General features: G+C 38.9%; 1 non-coding gene across 1 annotated transcript; it reads right to left on the reverse strand.

The window, feature by feature from the left end:
- Nucleotides 1–10,594: 10,594 nt before the first annotated feature.
- Nucleotides 10,595–10,728, reverse strand: LOC120103316 (small nucleolar RNA SNORA17). Its single transcript, XR_005505387.1, has one exon. It is a non-coding gene; the product is annotated as a small nucleolar RNA SNORA17 (small nucleolar RNA).
- Between the last annotated feature and the right edge of the window lie 13,681 nt (nt 10,729–24,409).

A 24,409-nucleotide genomic window follows, 5' to 3' on the forward strand; every position in this document is an offset into this window, starting at 1 on the left:
GGTGTTAGTTGGCCTGGGTGTCTCTATCTGGAGCCTGCCTCCTCTGTCCCTGGCTTGCTGCAGGTCTTATGAGAGGCCTGTGCCCTTGCTGTAGCAAACATCCTGGGAGGCCATCAGACACTGTGGTCTTCAGAGGGGCATGCTCACCAGTGATATGTTGCCCTAGCTGCAGCAGATCTCCTGGGATGCCTTCAGACCAGAGAAGCTGATGATCTGCTCTGTCAGATAGTACCATCTTACCCTCTTGCAATTCCTGCTTTCTTGAAAGTCAAAAGCAAAGAATCCCTGGAGCAAGCTGGCTAGCCAGGCTACATCAGTGAGTAATTTCTTCAACTGAGAGTGATTGAGGAAGGGACTCAGCATTCAACCTTGTTTCTCTACATATCCATGCACATGTCTCACAAATATACAAGCAAAGAAATAAAAGAAGTCTTAAAAAAACAACCTATGTCCCAGGAAAGTAAGAAGTCAAATTCAAATGCAGCAGATGGCAAGAATTATAAAGATCATGGAGGAAATGAATGAAATAGAGACTAAAAACAAAATATGCATATAATATATTAACAGTATATTATAGTTATATATTATTATAGAAATATAAATATTAGAAAATTATATATTATTTATAATACAATAACCATATATATTTAATCAAATAATTGGTTATTTTAAAAAATGAACAAGATTGGCCAACCCCTAGCCACATTAGCTAAAGGAAAGAGAAAGAAGACCCAAATTAACATAATTAGAGATAGGAAGCTGTTAAAACAGATTGTAATTAAATCCAGATTTGTTTGGCATATTTTGAAAACAATATTCCAATACATTTAAAAATTTAGATAAAGGAGATAAATTCTAAATGCATAAGACCTACCAAAAGTAAAAACTACCTACATAGACTTTTTATAAGCAATTAAATAGAAGCAGTGACTTGAAGTCTACCTATAAAGTAAAGCTCAGGACCAAATGGATTCTAACAAACATCCATGGGAGACCTAATCACTAACACTTGTTACACTGTTCTACCAAATAAAAAGAACACAAACACTACCAAACTCAGTCTCCAAAGCTTTTATAAAAATAATATACACATATAAATAAAAAGGGAAATTAATTTTAAAAAGTGGTCAAACTACAGATAATCTTCTTGAACAAAGAAAAAAACCAAAACCTCTATAGGAGTACTTCTAAACTGAATTCAAGAACATATTAGGACAATTAGAACCAAGTGGCTTCATTCCAGTATTGCAATACTGGTTCAGTATATGCAAACCCATAAATACAATACACTAAGATTAAGGACAGAAATCACAGAAACCCAGCTCCAAAAAAAAAAAAAAAAAGAAAAGAAAAGAAAAGAAAAAAATAGAAGATGTCTCAAGATAAGAAAGGCTGTATATAGCAAACTTAAGGCAAACATTAGAGTAAGGAGATTGCTTCTAAATTGTAGAATGAGACCAAGCCACACACTCTCTATTCTTAATCTAGATAATACTCTAAGTTTTAGCAAGAGCAGTAGGTGAAAGGTATAAAAGGGTATAAAAAGTATAAAAGTGAAAAATAAAGCAGTACAGAATCATGTTTTCTGCTAAGAAGAACAACATGATTCTGTACTTTAAAAAATCACAAAGACCCCACTAAAATTTATGGCTGTGATAAAGGTTTTTCCATAAATTTCAGGATAGAAAATCAGTGTATAAAAATCAGAAGTTTTTATGCACATCAATAACAAACCTGCAGACACAAAATTATGAAATAGATCTTATAAATCTAAAACCATCTAGTAATAAAACTAGCAGATTAAAGACTTCTCTTTAGGGAAACTTGAAGACACTGAAAAACTAAATTGAAGAAGACATTGGATAATGAAAAGCTCTTCTGTGCTCCTGGATTGGCAGAACAAGAATTGGAAAGATATACTTCTATATACTTGGAAGGCTATACTTCTAAAAGTAATGTACAGATTCAATAAAAATCCCATGAAAATTTTAATGACATCTTTCTTAAAACTAGAAAAAAAGTCCTAAAACTCTTTTGGGAATACAAAGGACCCCAGATAGCCAAAATAATTCTAAGTAGGAAGAACACAACTATTAGGTATCACACTTCCTGACATCACAGTATCCTATGGGGTCATAAGGACAGAGTCAACATGGAACTGGCACTGAAACAAGCATGCAGACCAATAAAGCATAACAGCAGACACAGACGTAAACCTGTACAACTGTAGTCACCTAAATTTTGACTGAGACATCAGAAACACACACTGGGGAAAACCCCAACCTTTTAAGTAATTAGTTTGGCCAGACTGAATGCCATCTTCAGAAGAATAATATCATATGTGTATTTCTTAGCCTGAACAAAAGTCAGTTCAAATAGGATCACAGACCTTAACTCAAAATTATGACTTTCAACTTGATAAAACACTTCAGAAGGTAAAAATAAGCCAAAAAAAGTCTGTGCAGAACACCAGTAGCATAAGAATTCACCAATGAGATGACAAGAAATTAAAAGGCTTCCTTACAGCAAAAGAAACTATTAACAGAAGTAAACTATATAATGGGGAAAAGGTCTTTCCTAGCTCTACTACAGACAAAGAGTTAATATATGAAGAACTGCAGAAACTCCCAAAGTGCTAAGCAATAAGTGAACAAATAAACTGCAAAGGCATTTATCAAAAGAAGATACAGACATTCTCAATAAATATGAAGAAGTGTTGAATATCTCATAGAAATACAAAGTAAAACAACTTTGAAAATTATCACATCCTAGTGAGAATGACTAACACCAGGAAAAGAAATCACAAATGCTTATGAGAATGTGGGGAAAGAGCATCATGTGTGGGGAGTCTCTCCTTTAATTCCCAGGTCTCTTGTAGACAGACACAGGTAGAATTTTTGTGAATTCTAGTCCATTGTGGTCTATGTAGGGAGGTCCAGGCCACCCAGAACTACACAATACAACTCTGAATCAGGAAACAGAAGAATAAACAAAGATTATGGGAAAAATAATTGTTGAAGCACAAATCACTGTGTAGCTGTTTTAGAGATTCTTTGAAAAACTAGGTATGTCACTTATGATACCAAACTGCCTCTACATTCTACTCCAGAGTTACAAGCACGTCCCTTTTTACCACTCTCCTTTTCAACATAAGGAGAAATGAAGCAGTCTAGATATGTATCAATGGGGAAATGGATAAGGAAAGTATAGAGTATTCCTAACAGAATTTTATATATCAGTCATAAAATAAGTGAAACTGAAAATCTCAGGAAACTCATGGAATTGGGAAACATCCCAGGAAGTGAGCTGACCCAGGCTCAGAAAGCAGATTTGGCATGCACTTTCTGATAAGTGGATATTAGGCCAAAAGCTTTGAATACCTAAGAAAAAAATTCACAGATCAACTGAAGCTCAAGAAGAAGGAAGACCAAAATATGAACTTTTCATTCTTTCTTAAAAGGGAGAACAAAATACTCACCGGAGGAAATACAGGGACAAAGAGTGGAGCAGGAACTGAAGAAAAGGCCATCCAGAGACTGGGGATTCATCCCATATGCAGCCACCAAACCCAGTCACTATTGCTGATGCCTTGAAGTGCTTGCTGACAGGAGCCATATAGGATGTCCCCACAGAAGCTCTGCCCGAACCCTATTGATATAGATGAGGACGGTTGCAGCTAACCACTGGACTGAACAAGGGAACGCCAATGGAAGAGTTAGAGAAAAGACTGAAGGAGCTGAAGGGGTTTGCATCACCATAAGAACAACAGTATCAACCAACGAGACCCCACCAGAGCTCCCACGAACTGAACCACCAACCAAGGAGCACACATGGAGGGACCCATGACTCCAGACACATATGTAGCAGAGGGTGGCATTGTCCAGCATTGATAGGAGGAAAAGGCTTTGGTCTTGTGAAGGTTTGTTTCCCCAGTGTAGGGGAACGCCAGGGCATTGAGTTGGGAGTGGATGGGTGGGAGTGGGAGCATCCTCATAGTAGCAGGTGGGAGGGGATATGGGAGAGGGGAGGAAAGGGATAGCATTTGAAATGTAAATACATAAAATATCCAAGGAAAAATAAAATTAAAAAAAATAAATCAGATTTGGCACGTTCCTCCCCATCTGTAGCCTCTAGCACCCACTTATTGAATGTTATGTATGTAGGTGGGAATAAATGTTGGAAGAGGCAAAGAATCTAGAAAGGGACCCACAAAAAGGGGAAAGAGGCTTGGAGGTAGCATAGTGGAGAAAACCACAGAACACAGGATATATTAAAGTGGAGGTGGGGAATTGGGAAAGTGGAGCACAGGAAGATGAGGGGAACAGAAATGGAGACTCAGTCCATATTAACTGTGTTTGGGAATTGTCACAATAAAGACTTTTACTTGGTAATCCAACAATTGATTTTTTAAAGGCAAATTTGTACAGTTCCCTGTGTGATAACTCCACCACAAGTCCACCCTTATGACTCCCAGAGAACTTGAGAGCTTCTTTTTTCTTTTCTTTTCTTCTCTTTTCTTTTTTTCGGAGCTGGGGACCGAACCCAGGGCCTTGCACTTGCTAGGCAAGCGCTCTACCACTGAGCTAAATCCCCAACCCCTGAACTTGAGAGCTTCTTAAAGCAAGCAATTTATTCATAAACCAGAGTTGCAAAAATGAAGTAAAAAATGAATCTGTGACCTTTTATTTAATCATTTGCTTAAGTGTTTTACAATAACAAAGTATGCTACATACAAGAAAAGAATTTAGATCACTGGAGCCTGGTATGGCTGTCCTCTGAGAGGCTCTACCAGCACCTAACTGAGACAGATTCAGATACTTTCAACCAACCATTAGATTGAGCCTAGGGACCCCTATGTAAGAGTCATGGGAGGACTGAGGGAGCTGAAGGGGATTGCAACCCCAGAAGAATAACAGTGTCAATTAACCAGGACCCCTCCAAACTCCCAGGGACTAAGCCACCAAGGAAAGAGCATACAGGGGATAGTCCATGGTCCCTGCTATAAATGTTGCAAAGGACTGCCTTATTTCTCTTTATTTGGAAGAGATGTGCTTAATCTTGTGGAGTTTTAATTCCCCAGAGAAGGGAAACACTAAAGGGGTGAGGGGTGGGGTAGGTTGGCCAGCACACTCTTAGAAGCAAAGGAGAGGAGGGATGGGGTGAGGGGCTCCTGCAATGGGAACAGGGAAGATGGACAACATTTAAGTTGTAAATAAATAAAAATAATTAATATAAAAGTAAGAATGAAAAAAATGAACAAAACCTTCACTTCTGTTTGGACAGCAATCCAAAGAGGATTCTGCAGGACTGATGTACTCTCATAATGTGTGCAAAGACACTGACAGGGGTGCTGCCTGGGCACATCCAGGCACCAGTCTTCTAGTTAGGCATCTGGAATGGGACTCACCATATTAGGAAGTCCACTTGGTTACAAATATTCCATTTCAATATGTGCATCCATCCTCTATAACATAGTAAATTGCTGTTCAGTGTGATTCTAACAACTACACACGGTCTTGCATTCATGTTTCTTGTCAGTCCCCTGTCCTGTTTTAATGACAGCTCTGTTTCTTTTCACTTGGACTTGCTGACATTATTCATTTAAAAACATGGATAAGGACATATTGGAAGCCAAGTTCCAGTTCAACATGAGAACTAGTACATGAGACTCTAGCATTGAAGTTTTGTTTTATGTAGATGTATTCCATGTGTGTTTAAGAGTGTGGGGCTTTTATTTTATGTGTGTGTGTGCATATGTATTTTCATGGTAGGGATCTCATCTCAACCCTAATGCTTGAATAGCGAGCACTTCATCTCCTAGGCCAAATCCGTAGCCACTGATGTTTTACCATGTGTAATATACTTCTACTATCTGTTTGCTATTTTAATCATTTTATTGATTACATTATCTTGATTGTTGATGTTTATGTAAATAACAATGTATAATCAAAATAGTTGGTATGCATACTTTTTATTTAAACCAACGATATCAAAAACACTGACAGTACGATGAAATTATTAAAGAGCTATTGCCTCTTTCTGGATCAAAATGAACATTGCAGATGAGTGAAAGGGCAGAGAACAATATACAGGAAGGAGAAAGTGTGGAGAGGAAAATCGGACATAGGAAATAGGACACTTATAATGTCAGGAAGAATAAGTCTTTGAGGCTGTGTCTTGAACAATCTCCAGGGACTTGAACCTGACTGAGGACAAGTAAATGAAGAAAAGACAGACAGACACATAGAAAAGCTAAGATTGGATGATTTGGGATGTCTACCAGAGAAATCTCAACACTCCAGATGGTCAGCCTGTTGTTGTCATTGTCATTGCTGTGTTTGTTGTTTGGTTTTAGTTTTTTGTTGTTGTTCTTGTTTCTCTATTTAGAATTGAGCAAAGTGGCCGAGGTTATTTCACCCAGAAAAACAATGAGGCTGAGTTTATGGTATATGGCTGGGTTGAAGACACAGATTTAGCAATAGGATCGGTATCTACAGGGGAGTGATCTTCAGGCTTTAAATATCCAAAAGGACAAAGATATGATGGAAACTTTATGCACATATTAGCAATACTCACACTGAGTTCCCCAAGGAAGGCTTTGCCATGGTACTGGTCATCACCTCAAGTTGGGAGAGAGCTGTGCATTTCTACATGGGTCTGAGGCTCTGAGGTCCTTGACACAGCTCTTCCCTTGTCAGTAGCATACAGTTATTTGCCCAGAATGCAGCATACATTTATTTGCTTACTCATTGCTTCCTCGATTTCTTATACTTCAGGGTTCGAAGTATCAAGGATCACTAAGAGAAATGCTGCTTCCAAGACTTGCTCAGAGCTTTCAAATGTTCAAGTCTGTTGTTCTCTAATGATTTCAGCACCTGCCAATAACATTTCATTTGTATTTACAGCATTTTGTCAACCTGAACAATATGTTTTCCTGAATTCTGGATGAACTGATTACTATTTTCAGAGACATTTCATTGTGTAACAAACAATATTATAAGCCACCCCCAAAGTCATCCATCATATTAAAATGTCTACTATAGTAAATTGTCAGAGGTAAAGTATTGAAAAGTCCTTCCTCATTCTGATAGAAGACCACTTGTCTTTGAAAAAGTAGGGATGATTTCTATTTGTTTATAGAAACACAACCGTGTACTTTTGTGGATCATGTGGTGAAAAACACTAATTAAAACAGTCATTGACCTGGGCATAATGGCACAAGCTCATAATCACAGTCCTTGTGAAGGTGAAGAGTAGGATTGTAAATTCAAAGTTAACCTAGACTACTTAATGAGATCCAGGGTAAATAGGCACTTGAAACACCAACAGCAAAAAGGGACACCGATAATGACTTTATTTGTTCTGATGAACATCTCCTTGTTTCTCTACTTCAAGCCTGTAGCAAGTGGTAATGAAACCTGAGTGCATAGTTCTTTATAAAGTACCTGAATCTAGTTAACCCAGTTACTTTTAGATTCCAATTATACAACTCCAAGAGACTGAATGTATGGGACTGCCCAGTGACCAAGAATGTAATTTCCCTTGGAAGCAAAAGACTCACAGTATGATATGTTATAGTTTATCCATTTGTTTTACTTCATCAAAAACATCAATAAATTCTTGATTTCCTTAATTTTTATTATTCAGCCAATAAAAGTCATATCATTTTCTGTCAGTGAAAATAAATGATGTTCAAGAGAACTCAATTTTAAAAGCTGTATTTATTTCGCCAAATTCATTTCCCTAAATAATTTTATACTCTGCCCAGTAATAAAGTTATGGATAGCAGGTGGTATCCTATAAATAGTTACAGCAATTTTAAGTCTCATTAGAACATGAAAGCCACAAAATTTAATTGATATCCACTATTGTTTTTTATCCAATTGAATTTTTAAAAGTTTACTTGCAGAATTGTTTACATTTAATTGCATATTGTCTCATTTTCTCCAAGCTAAAATAAACATTATCTGGATTATACAATGTTCTAGACTTTAAATATACATATTTAAGCTGAAAGAATTAAAAGCAGACTAAGTACCACATTCTCAGTCAAGAATGGAATTAAACTAGGAATCAATACCTGGGGGAATTAAATATATTTCTAAATAACATGACTCAAAAAGTGAGCCTGAAAAAGAATTTTGCCATCGTGAGGCTCGGGAGTTGTTTCATGAGTGAAAGTACTTGCCAAACAACCTGATGATGTGTACTTGGTCCCCAGATCTACGTAAAATCCAGACAAAGTAGTACAAGATTCAGAATGTCCAGAAGAGAATATGGGGGGCAGAGACAGGAGGATTTCAAGAGAAATGTGTAGGCAAGCTATCCTACATGTGCTGAAGAAGAGGTCTCTTCTCGGAATAAGGTGGAAAAAAGAAAAATATCCCAAAGCTGTTCACACATGCACCACAATATACTTGTGCCTTCACTCACACACATAGGCAAGCAAACAAACAACCGCCCACATGTTCACAGAAAAGTAGACACACCCACACACACACACACACACACACACACACACACACACACCACAAAATAAATTAATACAATTATAAGAAAACAAGACAGTATCAATAAAAGCAAAAGCTGGAACATTGAAAAGTTATGTACAACTGATTAAATTGATTAGATAATTTCTACAATTATCTCAAAGAAGCAAAGAAGGAGTCCATAAATGGTCAATATCAGAAAAGTAGACACCATTGTTTATTGTTCAGACATTATAAAGATAAGGGAGTACTCTTCACAAAATTGCGTCCACAAACTGACCCAATTTTTTCAGATATATGTAATCAATTTCTTCAAAAATATAGTAATATTTTTAAAAATTTCTCACCCAAATCTATAAGAAGTATCTAATTTCCAGATCCTAAATGAATAAATAGTTTAAAATCTAAACCATAATTAACCAGGTGAAGACATATGTAAACTTATGGAACTACAACTTCTTCTTCTTCTTCTTCTTCTTCTTCTTCTTCTTCTTCTTCTTCTTCTTCTTCTTCTTCTTCTTCTTCTTCATCTTCTTTGTCTTCTTCTCCTCCCTCTCTTCCTCTCCCTCTCCCTCTCCCTCCCCTTCCCCCTCCTCCTCCCCTTTCCCTCCTTTTTCCTCTTCTTTCTTCCTCTTCTGCTTTTGTTTTGTTTTATATTCCTCTAATTTTTAACTTCTTATTGGCTCTTTGTGAATTTCACATCATGGACAAAAATCCTGCTCATCTACTCCTTCCTCCATACCTGCCCTCCAACAGAGAAAAAAATCTTATTGTGGAAGTTGTAGCATGTGTCAGTGTGTCCTACAATATACCTTTTTGTCTATACTTCTTTGTGTGATAGAGAGCCTTAAGTTTTAGATCTGTAGGACTTGACCCTTTATGAACTCCAGCAGTTCATCGATCCATAGATGTTGAGATGAGTCAATTCAAAGCCTTGGATCTGGGCCTAAGAAGTATCTGAGTTGATCAGCCTGTCAGCTCTTCCACATATACCAATGGGTCAGCTCTTTGTTCTACTCAATCAAGGTGCAGGATTCCCTCTCCCTAGTGCTGCAGCAGACAAGAGGTTGGGCCGACTTTCCCCTGCTTACACACGCAAGGATAGCCTACCTGCAACCACCACAGAAAGGCCCGGCTCTACCTAGCTGCCCAGGCAAGCTACACAGTCCTCTCCCAAGTGTTGTAGCCAGTGAGGAACAGAGACAGTTTTCCCACTCTCATAACTCCAGGGCAGATCTCCTGCCTGCTGTAAGAGGCAAAGGGCAAGTGAGAGTCAGGAAACTATCCCTTGAGGAGATCCAAAACTAAAGGGGTACCATGTCTCCTTTGGTCACTCCACCAGGGTCTGCTTGTCCATCCCTTTGCCACCAGGGTTAACTTTGCCATGCTGCCCCACTGAAGAACAGGGCTTTCTCTCCAGAGTGTTGCAGATGGTGAGGGTCATGACCATCTCTCCTGCTGCCATGATCCTAGGGCCAGGTGGCAAGGGGCCAGAGGAGAGGTGGCATCTCTCTCTCTCTCATCCGTGCTCAACACAATATCAGAGCCAACTCTTCTATGCTCATATCCTTGTACTAGCTCACCTCTAACTTTGAAATGTGCAGAATCACTCTCCTGGGCAGCTGGATATGGTTGGTGTCAGCTCTCCTTTTATTCATGGGAGAAGGATGGGGCCAGTTTTGCACAGCTATCAAACATCAGCATGTCCCCTGCAGCTACAGGAACACATACCCAGATATTTACCCCAGTGGCAGCACAGGCCAGGACCCCAACATGGCCCCTAATGGCTTCACTAGCTACTCATGTCAGGCTATTCCTTGTTCCTTAGGAGTCCTCATTTCTGCCTCTCTTCATTGTGCCCACATTCTTCTGTTTCTCTTTCCTTTCCATATCTCCACCACTCTCTGGGTGGTGGCACCCAGGATCTCTTACTGTTTAGGATAATATCAGGAATTGTCTCAGGAGAGTTATTGCACTGGGCAGAGGTCATCTTAGGTATGAGCTACACAGTGCTGAACTGGTACTCATTCACTGCTAGCTCCCTGTCTGGTCCCCATGGTACTAAATGGTGTTGTGATTGTCTTTCAGTCTTGCTTTTGTCAGAGAGTGTTGGGCTTCTAATCATTCAGACGTTCACAGGTCAGAACACAGAGTATATGGACATAGACTATCTCTTATCTGCCACTTACTGTTTCACATATGACACAGCATCCATGCCTGTGATGCCTCTACAGGCAATTGTGGAGTCTTCACCTTCAAAGATGAACACATTCTCCACAACATATCTCAGAAGAAAAACACATTCCATAAGACCAAAGAATGTACCAGAGAAGAAAATGACTAATATAATTCACAAATAATATAGAAAACTGTAAAAAGAAATAGCAAGTTATTTTAACCAAATGTACAAAGAAATATATATTATGACCAAGCAGGATTTTTCCAGATATGCACAGTTAGTTCAATATTTGGAAAGACAACTAACCTTCATTGTTACAATACTGTCCATGAATTAAGCTGTGTGAAGAGAATTCTGAGAGTTTGTGAGAAAATTAAAAAAAAAAAAACAGAAAAGAAAGACAAGAAACTTGTGTAAAAGTAACTTTTAGTCTCTAGTTATAATCATTGTCTTTGAGGCCTTCTGAGTAAGCTCACTCTTTTTGCTTCGTTCTGAACTCTAGTTGTCTGTTTCAACTCCGCTATTCTGACTCAAACCACTCTCCAAGCTGACTGATTCAAACTGGCTTCTCTCAGCTTCTCAGTGAATTGCTCTGCTTGGCTTCAAACTAACTCTGACAATTTGTTCTAATCTTCTGGCTACTTCTTATTCTCTGATTTCAACTGCCTCTGCTGACCTGCACTGAGCTGCACAAACTCACAAACTCAACTCTACTGCACTGTCCTCACTACAGTGTACTCACTGCACTGAACTCACTACACTGACTCCCAACTGACTCAACTCCACACTCACTGATGAAATGACTGACCAACTGACTCACCTTCTTTTCCTTGCACTGCTCTTAAATAGCTTCTTTCATGTGCTGTTCTCCTGAGAGTCAGGCATATTCTATCTACTTCTTTCTGTCTTATTATGTCAAATCTTTCTCTGATTCATCACTTTGCCCCATAATTGTCACTTTTATACATGGCTTCTTCCTTCCATAAAGTAATTTTACCTTAAAAATCTCTGAATTCCAGCTAGAGGGATTAATGGTGTGTTGTATATCTCTATTTCAGCTAGATAACACAGATCTAGGTTTTTGAACATGATCACTCACCAGAGCAGACATATTGCTGGGTTAAGATTCCTCTACAGTCCTATGACTGCTGTTCCTCCTAGACAGGGTTTTGTTCTTGGAATGTGCTTTTGAACTCCATCCAGTTGTAGTAAATAGGAGTGGGTTTACATCCATTATCTATCATAATATTCAAATCAGGTTTCCATCCACGGTTGCCCTTTCAGCTTTATATAACTACCACATGAAGTAAACCCCACCAAGAGTGCAGTGCAGTGACAGCCCAGAAAATCTTGTGTGACTGTGAAGGCTAGAAGTTCCAGTCAAGGAAATCCATTGCATCTGGTCATGTTTAACTAGATATACTCACACTTCCTTCATTCATGGAATGGAAATGACAAATTATAATCTCTATAGTGGTCATAAAACTATACTAACCTCTTTCTTAAATCATTCTGATTCTATATCAAGGGCAGTATCTATTTTCCAGTCTTTTGTTCTTAATTGCATTTTTATTTACATTTTAAGTGTCATCACATTTCCCAGTTTCCCTCCAGAAACCCACTATCCCACTCCCCCTGCTTCTGTGAGTGTGCTCCCTCACCCACCCACCCACTTCCTCCCATCCCCCTGTCCTGACATTCCCCTATACTGGGGCCTTGACAGGACCAAGGGCCTCTCCTCCCATTGATACCCAACAAGGCCATCTTCTTCTACATATGTAGATGGAGTCATAGGTCCATCCCTGGGTTCTCTTGGGATGGTGGTTTAGTCTCTGGGAGCTCTGGGGAGTCTGGTTTGTTGGTGTTCTTCTTATGGGACTGCAAACCACTTCATCTACTTCAGTTCTTTCTCTAACTCCTGTTCTCAGTTCAGGGGTTGGCTGCAAGCATCCACCTCTGTATTTGCATTTTCCATTCTTAAGTTGGATAAAGTGTATAACTGAATGGAAAGGGGGAAAGTATAGACCTTGTGCTGAAGGAATTCTAAGGTATATCAACTTCTGCTTGGTTTCTCCTGGGTTTTGGAAGCTGCCTATAAGTTGCAGTCAAAATGTCATGAAGCCCATGACACATGACAAGACTTATTGCACAAGTTAATTGTCAACAGCAGTCAAGGACTTAGCCACCAGCCTGTGTCAATTGCCAGATACTCTGGTACGGGTTTGCAGGCTATGACCCTCCAAGCTGGGGTCCCACACAGTAAGGATCAAAGGTGAGCTATCATCATTGTGCTGTGATTGAATTTTTGACAGCATGATTTGTTAGCATAATGAATATTTGCTTATGCTACTAAATTTTACAACCATAATAATTGGATCAGCTAGTGAGGTTGCATATTCAATGTCATGTCATGAGCTCATAAAAATATGTGTTTGTTCTTCTTTTTGCATGTTACCTTAGGTAATTTTCTCCTAATTTTCCAAGAATATTCTGAAGAATATAGTTTCAAGTATAAAATACATGTTGAAGGCACATGAAAAAAATAGATACTTGATGAAGATACTCACATAGCAAATTCTGGGATGTCATGATTCAAATAGTACTATATTATTACAATCTTAACAATACCATAAACATTTCATAAAAGATCTAGTATTGTGTGACTATAACTATTTCAAATGATTTCTCAATGAATAGTTCTCGTTTCATGAAAATAATGACAATTTTACAAGATTAACCACTATTCAAACTTTCTATTACTTAGGCTTTGGGGTTCTAACGTTAAACAATGTATTTTCATTCTTTAATATCATTAAGCAGCTAAGAAATTCACTGTAGCACACAGTCGATAATGTCAAACAGCTGAATTTAATGTATAATGACTGTCCAGTAGAACACTGTGTATAAAGTTTGGATTCTAATAGTGTGTGTTTTCTCTCTGCTGTCTTGAGAATACCTGGCACATAAGTTTGTCAGTAGATTGACATAGATCAAGCTTAAATTCTAATGAAAGAAACCAATTGTTATTTGTACTGGGCACAACAAGAGTCACAGAGGTGAAAATAAAATCTGAAATATTTCACTGGGGATGTATAGCAGGAATTTGGCTTGAATATATTTTAAATGAAAAAACATATCATTAACTCAGCAAACCTTATCTACCTTGGTTATTCTTGCTGAGTTGTGGATAAATAAATCCTCCCAGGAAAATATGACAGGGCCCAAAATCTCTCAATACATTGAGCATCTATAAATTTTCTGTTGTCGCCAGCTCTTGCTCCACTGGATTAAGAGCGCACAGGTGACAATGCATGAGGATATCTATCTGTCTTTCTGTCTATCTACCTACCTCTCTATTTCTATCTATCCATCTATGTATACCTATCATGTATCATCTATCTATCTAATGCATCATATATCATCTACTTACTGTCCATCTGCCATTCACCACCTTATAATTGCTGAAAAATACATTTAAAGTGTACAGAAGTAAGAAATTATGAATAAGTGATGATATTTATCAATATCATCAATGATAAATAATATGACACCAGTTAAAGGAGTTATTTCTCTTCAGCCATACTAGAGCTTTGTAAGGAATCTGGATTCCAGAACACACAAAGAGATGATGACATTGGGGGAGAAGAATCACTGGTAAATGTACAGGGCTTCCCTTTTGGCTCCTATAGAGCACAATGCTTTATTTTCTGAATGTGAAATTTAAAGTGGAGCTGCAGGTAGACATATAACTATACCACAGAAGGAAGACCCAGGGCAAAGCTTTTGTTAAGCTTAACCCAGTCAAATTGTTCTTATAAAAAGGAAACTATAGGACACAGACACACCGGAGGAAACATTCAAGTCAATAGCATTTAAATGGATTGGATGCTGGGGTATAATGTCCAAACAATCCTGCCTGATATGGTGGATGAAGGCTTTATGTTATACACACAGCTTTTCTTTTAGTATAACAAAGAAAACATTACAGGGTTATATTGAAATTAAACATTTATTTATATTGTTCTGCTAGCTCATGAATTTAATTTAGATCTTGGAAATATTTCTGCAAGCTGGCTCTCATAAAGAAGATAATTTGAAGTTACTTAATGTTAATAATTGATCCCAGGCCAACAATGAATTATTGTTGATCTTTTCTGTAAATGTCATAACATTAGGTGTTATGCTCTGAATTCTTGACCTCTGTATTTTGTTTCTCTGGAGAAACAAAAGCAATAGAATGAATATGTATGTATATTGGATAGATTCATATGTATCATATGTAATATTTATTAACTTGATTTAACAATATTAACAGTCTGAGAAGTCCAACAACAGCTATCCTCATACTGGAGAAGCTGAAAACATGACATCAGCTCAACCCTTGGAGCTAGAAACATCTGTATTCACTGTCTGGTTTTGAAGACATCGAAAATTTCTGGAGAGCCACTAATCTTCAGTCCATGTTGTAAATCCCATAAATTGTGGCTTCACATCAGCAGATAATCACAACAGCAGTATAAGTAGTAGCAGGGGGAAGAAACCAAATGAATGAACTTATAGATAATACAAGAAGGCAAACTGGAAAAAGACAAAAGCCTTTCCACTAGTCCTCCTTATAACTAGACTGTCCCAGGAAAGTATCTCTCATACTCATCATGGGTCCTTATAAACATGTTTAAAAGGTTAATCTAATCTAGATACTCCTTCACAGGCATGCTCACAATTTTGTCCTTTGGGTGATTCTAGATCCTGTCAAGTATATAATCAATATTAACCTCAAATATTCTAGGAAGTATTGTTATATTACAGTTTGCGGAAACATCAGGAAGCACACCATCTCCTGAGAAAGAGACTCAGTGGGTTATGTTTTCAAAGATCACTCTCTTCTTCCTGATTTTCATGAGGAAACAACCTTTGCCTCTTTCAAATTCTCCTGCTACCATGATGTTCTGCCCAGGAGCTAGAGGTGAAGTGAACTGAAAGATCTCAAACTAAAAGCTGAATAAACACTTCACCTTAAAAGCTGTTTGCTTACATATTGTGGTCAAAAGAGTCCAAAAATAGTTTAAAAAAAAACAATAAGTATTTCCAATAAGTACATCAATGCCATAAAATTGTGAATATAATAAGCTTACAAACTCCAACATAATTTCATAACATTAAAATGTGTGTGTGTGTGTGTGTGTGTGTGTGTGTGTGTGTGAGAGAGAGAGAGAGAGTTTGCACATTTTCTCTGAATGTGTGTCTGTGCACTATATTCATATAATGCCCTCAGAGGTTAGAAACAACAGATCCACTGGAATTGGAGTTACAGATGGTTGTGATCTATCACATGGCTGCTGGGCTTCAAATCTGAGTCCTCCCAAAGAGCAGCCAATGCCTTTCGCTACTGAACCATTCTTCCAGCCCCAAATTTTATAACTTTAATAATTGCTAAAGGAAAGGTAAAATTCTATTCCCTTCAAACAACAACAACAACAAAAGGTCTGGAGTACAAAAGTATTCTAACTTGGAAATGCTCTCATTTCTGGGTTCTTTCTTTTGAATTAAAAATTAAATTAAGCTGTGACACCGCCGGAACCTGAAGGAAACAGACCGGATAAACAGTTCTCTGCACCCAAATCCCATGGGAGGGAGAGCTAAACCTTCAGAGAGGCAGACACGCCTGGGAAACCAGAAGAGACTGCACTCTGCACAAACACATCTCAGACGCCAGAGGAAAATACCAAACGCCATCTGGAACCCTGGGGCACTGAAGCTCCCGAAACGGTGGCACAGATCTTCCTGGTTGCTGCCGCCGCAGAGAGCTCATGGGCAGCACCCCGTGAGCGAACTTGAGCCTCGGGACCACAGGTAAGACCAACTTTTCTGCTGCAAGTGACCTGCCTGGTGAACTCAAGACATAGGCCCGCAGGAACAGCTGAAGACCTGTAGAGAGGAAAAACTACACGCCCGAAAGCAGAACACTCTGTCCCCAGAACTGACTGAAAGGAATCAGGAAAACAGGTCTACAGCACTCCTGACACACAGGCTTATAGGGCAGTCTAGCCACTGTCAGAAATAGCAGAACAAAGTAACACTAGAGATAATCTGATGGCGAGAGGCAAGAACAGGAACCCAAGCAACAGAAACCAAGACTACATGGCAACAAGGGAGCCCAATTCTCCCATCAAAACAAACATGGAATATTTAAACACACCAGAAAAGCAAGATCTAGTTTCAAAGTCATATTTGATCATGATGCTGGAGGACTTCAAGAAAGATGTGAAGAACTCCCTCAGAGAACAAGTAGAAGCCTACAGAGAGGAATCGCAAAAATCCCTGAAAGAATTCCAGGAAAACATAAGTAAACAAGTAGAAGCCCATAGAGAAGAGACACAAAAATCCCTGAAAGAATTCCAGGAAAACATAAATAAACAAGTAGAAGCCCATAGAGAGGAGACACAAAAATCCCTGAAAGAATTCCAGGAAAACACAATCAAACAGTTGAAGGAATTAAAAATGGAAATAGAAGCAATCAACAAAGAACACATGGAAACAACCCTGGATATAGAAAACCAAAAGGAGAGACAAGGAGCTGTAGATACAAGCTTCACCAACAGAATACAAGAGATGGAAGAGAGAATCTCAGGAGCAGAAGATTCCATAGAAATCATTGACTCAACTTTCAAAGATAATGTAAAGTGGAAAAAGCTACTGGTCCAAAACATACAGGAAATCCAGGACTCAATGAGAAGATCAAACCTAAGGATAATAGGTATAGAAGAGAGTGAAGACTCCCAGCTCAAAGGACCAGTAAATATCTTCAACAAAATCATAGAAGAAAACTTCCCTAACCTAAAAAAAGAGATACCCATAGGCATAAAAGAAGCCTACAGAACTCCAAATAGAATGGACCAGAAAAGAAACACCTCCTGTCACATAATAGTCAAAACACCAAACGCACAAAATGAAGAAAAAATATTAAAAGCAGTAAGGGAAAAAGGTCAAGTAACATATAAAGGCAGACCTATCAGAATCACACCAGACTTCTCGCCAGAAACTATGAAGGCCAGGAGATCCTGGACTGATGTCATACAGACCCTAAGAGAACACAAATGCCAGCCCAGGTTACTGTATCCTGCAAAACTCTCAATTGACATAGATGGAGAAACAAAGATATTCCATGACAAAACCAAATTTACACAATAACTTTCTACAAATCCAGCACTACAAAGAATAATAAATGATAAAGCCCAACATAAGGAGGCAAGCTATACCCTAGAAGAACCAAGAAACTAATCGTCTTGGCAACAAAACAAAGAGAAGAAAAGCACACAAACATAACCTCACATCCAAATATGAATATAACAGGAAGCAATAATCACTATTCCTTAATATCTCTCAACATCAATGGCCTCAACTCCCCAATAAAAAGACATAGATTAACAAACTGGATACGCAACGAGGACCCTGCATTCTGCTGCCTACAGGAAACACACCTCAGAGACAAAGACAGACACTACCTCAGAGTGAAAGGCTGGAAAACAACTTTCCAAGCAAATGGTTGGAAGAAGCAAGCTGGAGTAGCCATTCTAATATCAGATAAAATCAATTGTCAACTAAAAGTCATCAAAAAAGATAAGGAAGGACACTTCATATTCATCCAAGGAAAAATCTACCAAGATGAACTCTCAATCCTAAATATCTATGCCCCAAATACAAGGGCACCTACATATGTAAAAGAAACCCTAATAAAGCTCAAAACAGACATTGCACCTCACACAATAATAGTAGGAGATTTCAACACCCCACTCTCATCAATGGACAGATCATGGAAACAGAAAATAAACAGAGACGTAGACAGACTAAGAGAAGTCATGAGCCAAATGGACTTAACGGATATTTATAGAACATTCTATCTTAAAGCAAAAAGATATACCTTCTTCTCAGCTCCTCATGGTACTTTCTCCAAAATTGACCATATAATTGGTCAAAAAACGGGCCTCAACAGGTACAGAAAGATAGAAATAATCCCATGCATGCTATCAGACCACCATGGCCTAAAACTGGTCTTCAATAAAAATAAGTGAAGAATACCCACATACACATGGAAATTGAATAATGCTCTACTCAATGATAACCTGGTCAAGGAAGAAATAAAGAAAGAAATTAAAAACTTTTTAGAATTTAATGAAAATGAAGGTACAACATACCCAAACTTATGGGACACAATGAAAGTTGTGCTAAGAGGAAAACTCATAGCGCTGAGTGCCTGCAGAAAGAAACAGGAAAGAGCATATGTCAGCAGCTTGACAGCACACCTAAAAGCTCTAGAACACAAAGAACCAAATACACCCAGGAGGAGTAGAAGGCAGGAAATAATCAATCTCAGAGCTGAAATCAACCAAGTAGAAACAAAAAGGACCATAGAAAGAATCAACAGAACCAAAAGTTGGTTCTTTGAGAAAATCAACAAGATAGATAAACCCTTAGCCAGATTAACGAGAGGACACAGAGAGTGTGTCCAAATTAACAAAATCAGAAATGAAAAGGGAGACATAACTACAGATTCAGAGGAAATTCAAAAAATCATCAGATCTTACTATAAAAGCCTATATTCAACAAAACTTAAAAATCTGCAAGAAATGGACAATTTCCTAGACAGATACCAGGTACCGAAGTTAAATCAGGAACAGATAAACCAGATCAACAACCCCATAACTCCTAAGGAAATAGAAACAGTCATTAAAGGTCTCCCAACCAAAAAGAGCCCAGGTCTAGACGGGTTTAGTGCAGAATTCTATCAAACCTTCATAGAAGACCTCATACCAATATTATCCAAACTATTCCACAAAATTGAAGCAGATGGATCACTCCCAAATTCCTTCTATGAAGCCACAATTACTCTTATACCTAAACCACACAAAGACCCAACAAAGAAAGAGAACTTCAGACCAATTTCCCTTATGAATATTGACGCAAAAATACTCAATAAAATTCTGGCAAACCGAATCCAAGAGCACATCAAAACAATCATCCACCATGATCAAGTAGGCTTCATCCCAGGCATGCAGGGATGGTTTAATATACAGAAAACCATCAACATGATCCATTATATAAACAAACTGAAAGAACAAAACCACATGATCATTTCATTAGATGCTGAGAAAGCATTTGACAAAATTCAACACCCCTTCGTGACAAAAATCCTGGAAAGAATAGGAATTCAAGGCCCATACCTAAACATAGTAAAAGCCATATACAACAAACCAGTGGCTAACATTAAACTAAATGGAGAGAAACTTGAGGCAATCCCACTAAAATCAGGGACTAGACAAGGCTGCCCACTCTCTCCCTACTTATTCCATATAGTTCTTGAAGTTCTAGCCAGAGCAATCAGACAACAAAAGGAGGTCAAGGGATACAGATCGGAAAAGAAGTCAAAATATCAGTATTTGCAGATGATATGATAGTATATTTAAGTGATCCCAAAAGTTCCACCAGAGAACTACTAAAGCTGATAAACAACTTCAGCAAAGTGGCTGGGTATAAAATTAACTCAAATAAATCGGTAGCCTTCCTCTACACAAAAGAGAAACAAGCCGAGAAAGAAATTAGGGAAATGATACCCTTCATAATAGACCCAAATAATATAAAGTACCTCGGTGTGACTTTAACCAAGCAAGTAAAAATCTGTACAATAAGAACTTCAAAACACTGAAGAAAGAAATGGAAGAAGAGCTCAGAAGATGGAAAGATCTCCCATGCTCATGGATTGGCAGGATTAATATAGTAAAAATGGGCATTTTACCAAAAGCGATCTACAGATTCAATGCAATCCCCATCAAAATACCAATCCAATTCTTCAAAGAGTTAGACAGAACAATTTGCAAATTCATCTGGAATAACAAAAAAACCAGGATAGCTAAAACTATCCTCAACAATAAAAGGACTTCAGGGGGAATCACTATCCCTGAACTCAAGCAGTATTACAGAGCAATAGTGAGAAAAACTGTATGGTATTGGTACAGAGACAGACAGATAGACCAATGGAATAGAATTGAAGACCCAGAAATGAACCCACACACCTATGGCCACTTGATTTTTGACAAAGGAGCCAAAACCATCCAATGGAAAAAAGATAGCATTTTCAGCAAATGGTGCTGGTTCAACTGGAGGTCAACATGTAGAAGAATGCAGATCGATCCATGCTTATCACCCTGTACAAAGCTTAAGTCCAAGTGGATCAAGGACCTCCACATCAAACCAGACACACTCAAACTAATAGAAGAAAAACAAGGGAAGCATCTGGAACACATGGGCACTGGAAAAAATTTCCTGAACAAAACACCAATGGCTTATGCTCTAAGATCAAGAATCGACAAATGGGATCTCATAAAACTGCAAAGCTTCTGTAAGGCAAAGGACACTGTGGTTAGGACAAAACAGCAACCAACAGATTGGGAAAAGATCTTTACCAATCCTACAACAGATAGAGGCCTTATATCCAAAATATACAAAGAACTCAAGAAGTTAGACCTCAGGGAGACAAATAACTCTATTAAAAAGTGGGTTCAGAGATAAACAAACAATTCACAGCTGAGGAATGCCGAATTGCTGAGAAAGACCTACAGAAATGTTCAACATCTTTAGTCATAAGGGAAATGCAAATCAAAACATCCCTGAGATTTCACCTCACACCAGTCAGAATGGCTAAGATCAAAAACTCAGGTGACAGCAGATGCTGGTGAGGATGCGGAGAAAGAGGAACACTCCTCCATTGTTGGTGGGATTGCAGACTGGTACAACCATTCTGGAAATCAGTCTGGAGGTTCCTCAGAAAATTGGACATTGAACTTGTAGAGGGCCGCAATACGTTCGCCACCACTAGTTGGCGCTGTCTTCCACTGTGCCCCATGTTGTAGGTCAGGATAGACTCCGCCATTGCAAGATGGCTCCAACCCTCGCAGCGCCAGCCGGCCCCCCCCTTTCATGTAGTTAACTGTGCGCATGTGCAAGAGTGCCTTCCTGCCAGGTCTTTGCCCATTCCGGGGCGTGCCTTATGAGATCATGAGTAAGCAACCAATCAGGTGTGGATGCGTGCGCGAGGGTTAAATAGGCGCGCCTGGCCGGCGCGCGGGGCTTCTCCATGAGATAGGAATAAAGTATCACTCATAGCAAGAATTTCTATGTCTCGCGTGCTTCTTGCCGGCGGAAAGTCGCGTGCGGGACATTTGGTGCCGAGAAACCCGGGACAAAAACAGCGCCGGTGCTATGAGAGGCCTCCGTTTCACGGAAGAAATTCAGAAGCTATGGAATACAGGTAAAAAAAAAATCTGAGAGACCATGGCTAGCCTTGATCTGCTCCAACTCAGTCCCCTGCCGGACGTGGCAGGTGCCGCTGTGGTTGCTCTGGCAACCCTCGGGCTTTTTCTATTGACCTTTGAGTTTCTAGCTACCGCCAACCGGCGTCAGAGGTCGCGTGGGAACTTCCCAGCTGTAACAGCAAAGCGGAGAGCGTTGGGGGGAGGGCAAGACAGTGCGTCAGAAAGAGGGTTAGATAACGAATTAAAGAGTTTAAAGGGAAAAAGTGCACTTAAGAAAAGAGACCCTCTCGAGGACTTTAGATCCGAGGGAGAGAGAGAGTGGGGAAAAAACGCCCCGGGAGAGAACAAGGGAGGAGATAAACAGAACACAGTATTTTGGGAGAAAAACTTTGTCTTAGTGCTTATGAAAGGTGTAATTAAGCTCCCGCGCCGGCTCTGGGGACGCTGCGGCGTCCGGGCGCTGACGTGACAGCTTTACAGAGTCATACTGATCAGATTTGATAGAGGCAGACCGCCTGAAAATTTATTCAGGAGAATCAAACAAAAGGACATCTCAGTGCCCGTGCACAGCCTGATAGAGTTAATGTAATTGGGTTGTGAGTAAAAATACTCAGGGCTGTGTTTCACTTCCATACCATTGGCGAATGTCGGCCGTACTGCACAGATATCTCTCAGTGTCTTACAGAATTGGGTAACACGTTGGTGGACTAGTCCAGGAATTGAGACAATCCATCGCCCATATCAGCTCCACTCGATGGATAGTCGCCGTGAACACCATCTGGCTTTTTCCCCTCTTTGTCTATTGTTTGTCTCTGGTGCACCAGGCTGTCCATGTCTGTCAGTTTATGTCTGTGGTTTTTGTTTCTCGTTGCTTAAATGTTTTATGTTTCGTGGTCAAAAGAAAAAAAAAATGGTAAAAACTTTATCTGCCAGTTGTTCACACCCTGACTTGGTTTTAACTCGTTTCAAAAAGGAACAAATGAATAAAAAACAGTTTCAATCAGGTCTTTGAAGCCCTGTGCCTAGAGCCAAGTGTCTAGATTAGCTGGAGAAGCTGACCAGAAGCTAAGCGTCTACACGAGCTGATCTTAAAAGCGCCAACAGCTTCTTCATACAAGAGTTGATAGCTGTTTCTCTTAAAAAAAAATCCCTGACTTATTACTTGACTCAACAGGTGACAAGGTGCTTCTCTTAAAATCATAGGTAAAAGGGTAAAAATGATGTTTGGTCTATATATTAAAGATAGGTGTAGCCACTTCAATTTTGTTTCTCATTGGTTTTAAATGTATAAATATGCTCTACTTGCCTTGGTTATGGACTATTGGCTTTCAAGTTATTAGATATGGTTATAAGGGTATAATATTGGTAACAGAAAGTTGACATAAAGCTGGTAATCTGGATGGAGTCATTCTAGATAACATGTGACATGAGCCAACCCAGGGAAACAGGTCTAAATTGAGGTAATGTTTTTATGGAATTCTTATGCTAGAAACCAGGCTTCTAAAAGAATTTAGGAAATTGTCCTTTTGTTGAGGTATTGGAGAGAATTGACAGTCAAACTTTACAACATAATAGATAGACTTGGGGTGCCTTGGAGACTAGATTGTTTGATTGGGGGTTGAGTTTTGCTTTCCAAAGCTGTGGCTTGCCCAGAAGTTATCTGTATTTTAATGCTAATTCCACTGCCCCTAAAACAGCTGCCTAGCAAGTTTTACTTTCCAAAGTTGTGGCTTGCCCAGAAGTTATCTGTATTTTAATGCTAATTTCCACTGCCCGGAGAACAGCTGCCTAGTCAGTACTCAGAATTCAGGTGACCTCGTGGCTGTGTTCTGGTGTTACAAAGAGAACTTAAAGATTGTGATTTAGGATTGCCAGTGTTACATTGACTAACTCAAACTTATTTTTAATTAAGAAAAAATCAAACAGGTAGAGATTGTTACAGGATTTATAAGGATTGATGAGGTTTTAGAACTTGTGAGAGCATTACAGCCAGTTTCCTTACTCCAACTGCCATTTCAAGACAGATTTAGAGGATTGATTTTATACAATTTGTTTTCGTCATAACAATTGTGAGTTTTCATTTCGTGAGCTTGCTTATAGTTTTAGAGAGCCCATAAAGTGATATCATTAAGAATGGCTAACAGCCTCATATTAGGTAATTTTGTTGCTTCTTCAGTGTAAGAAGTTAGAACTTAAATCTTTCAATGTATATGGAAATTTTTATTACAAACCTTTGCTCTCAAAATGAGCTTTAATATTTGGGGAGTAGCTGTTACACTACTCCGGATAAGAATATTTAAAACTAATTTTAAGCTACTAAGGATATGTTAGTTGGCTAAGTACCTCACCTTACCAGAGGACTTAGGTCTTTGTTTGTTATCCTCATTGGAGATAAAGCTTCAGTTGTGTTAATACAGAATTATAGGCTAGAG

The sequence above is a fragment of the Rattus norvegicus genome, chromosome 5, assembly GCF_036323735.1.
Source record: "Rattus norvegicus strain BN/NHsdMcwi chromosome 5, GRCr8, whole genome shotgun sequence".
Taxonomy (NCBI): Eukaryota; Metazoa; Chordata; class Mammalia; order Rodentia; family Muridae; genus Rattus; species Rattus norvegicus.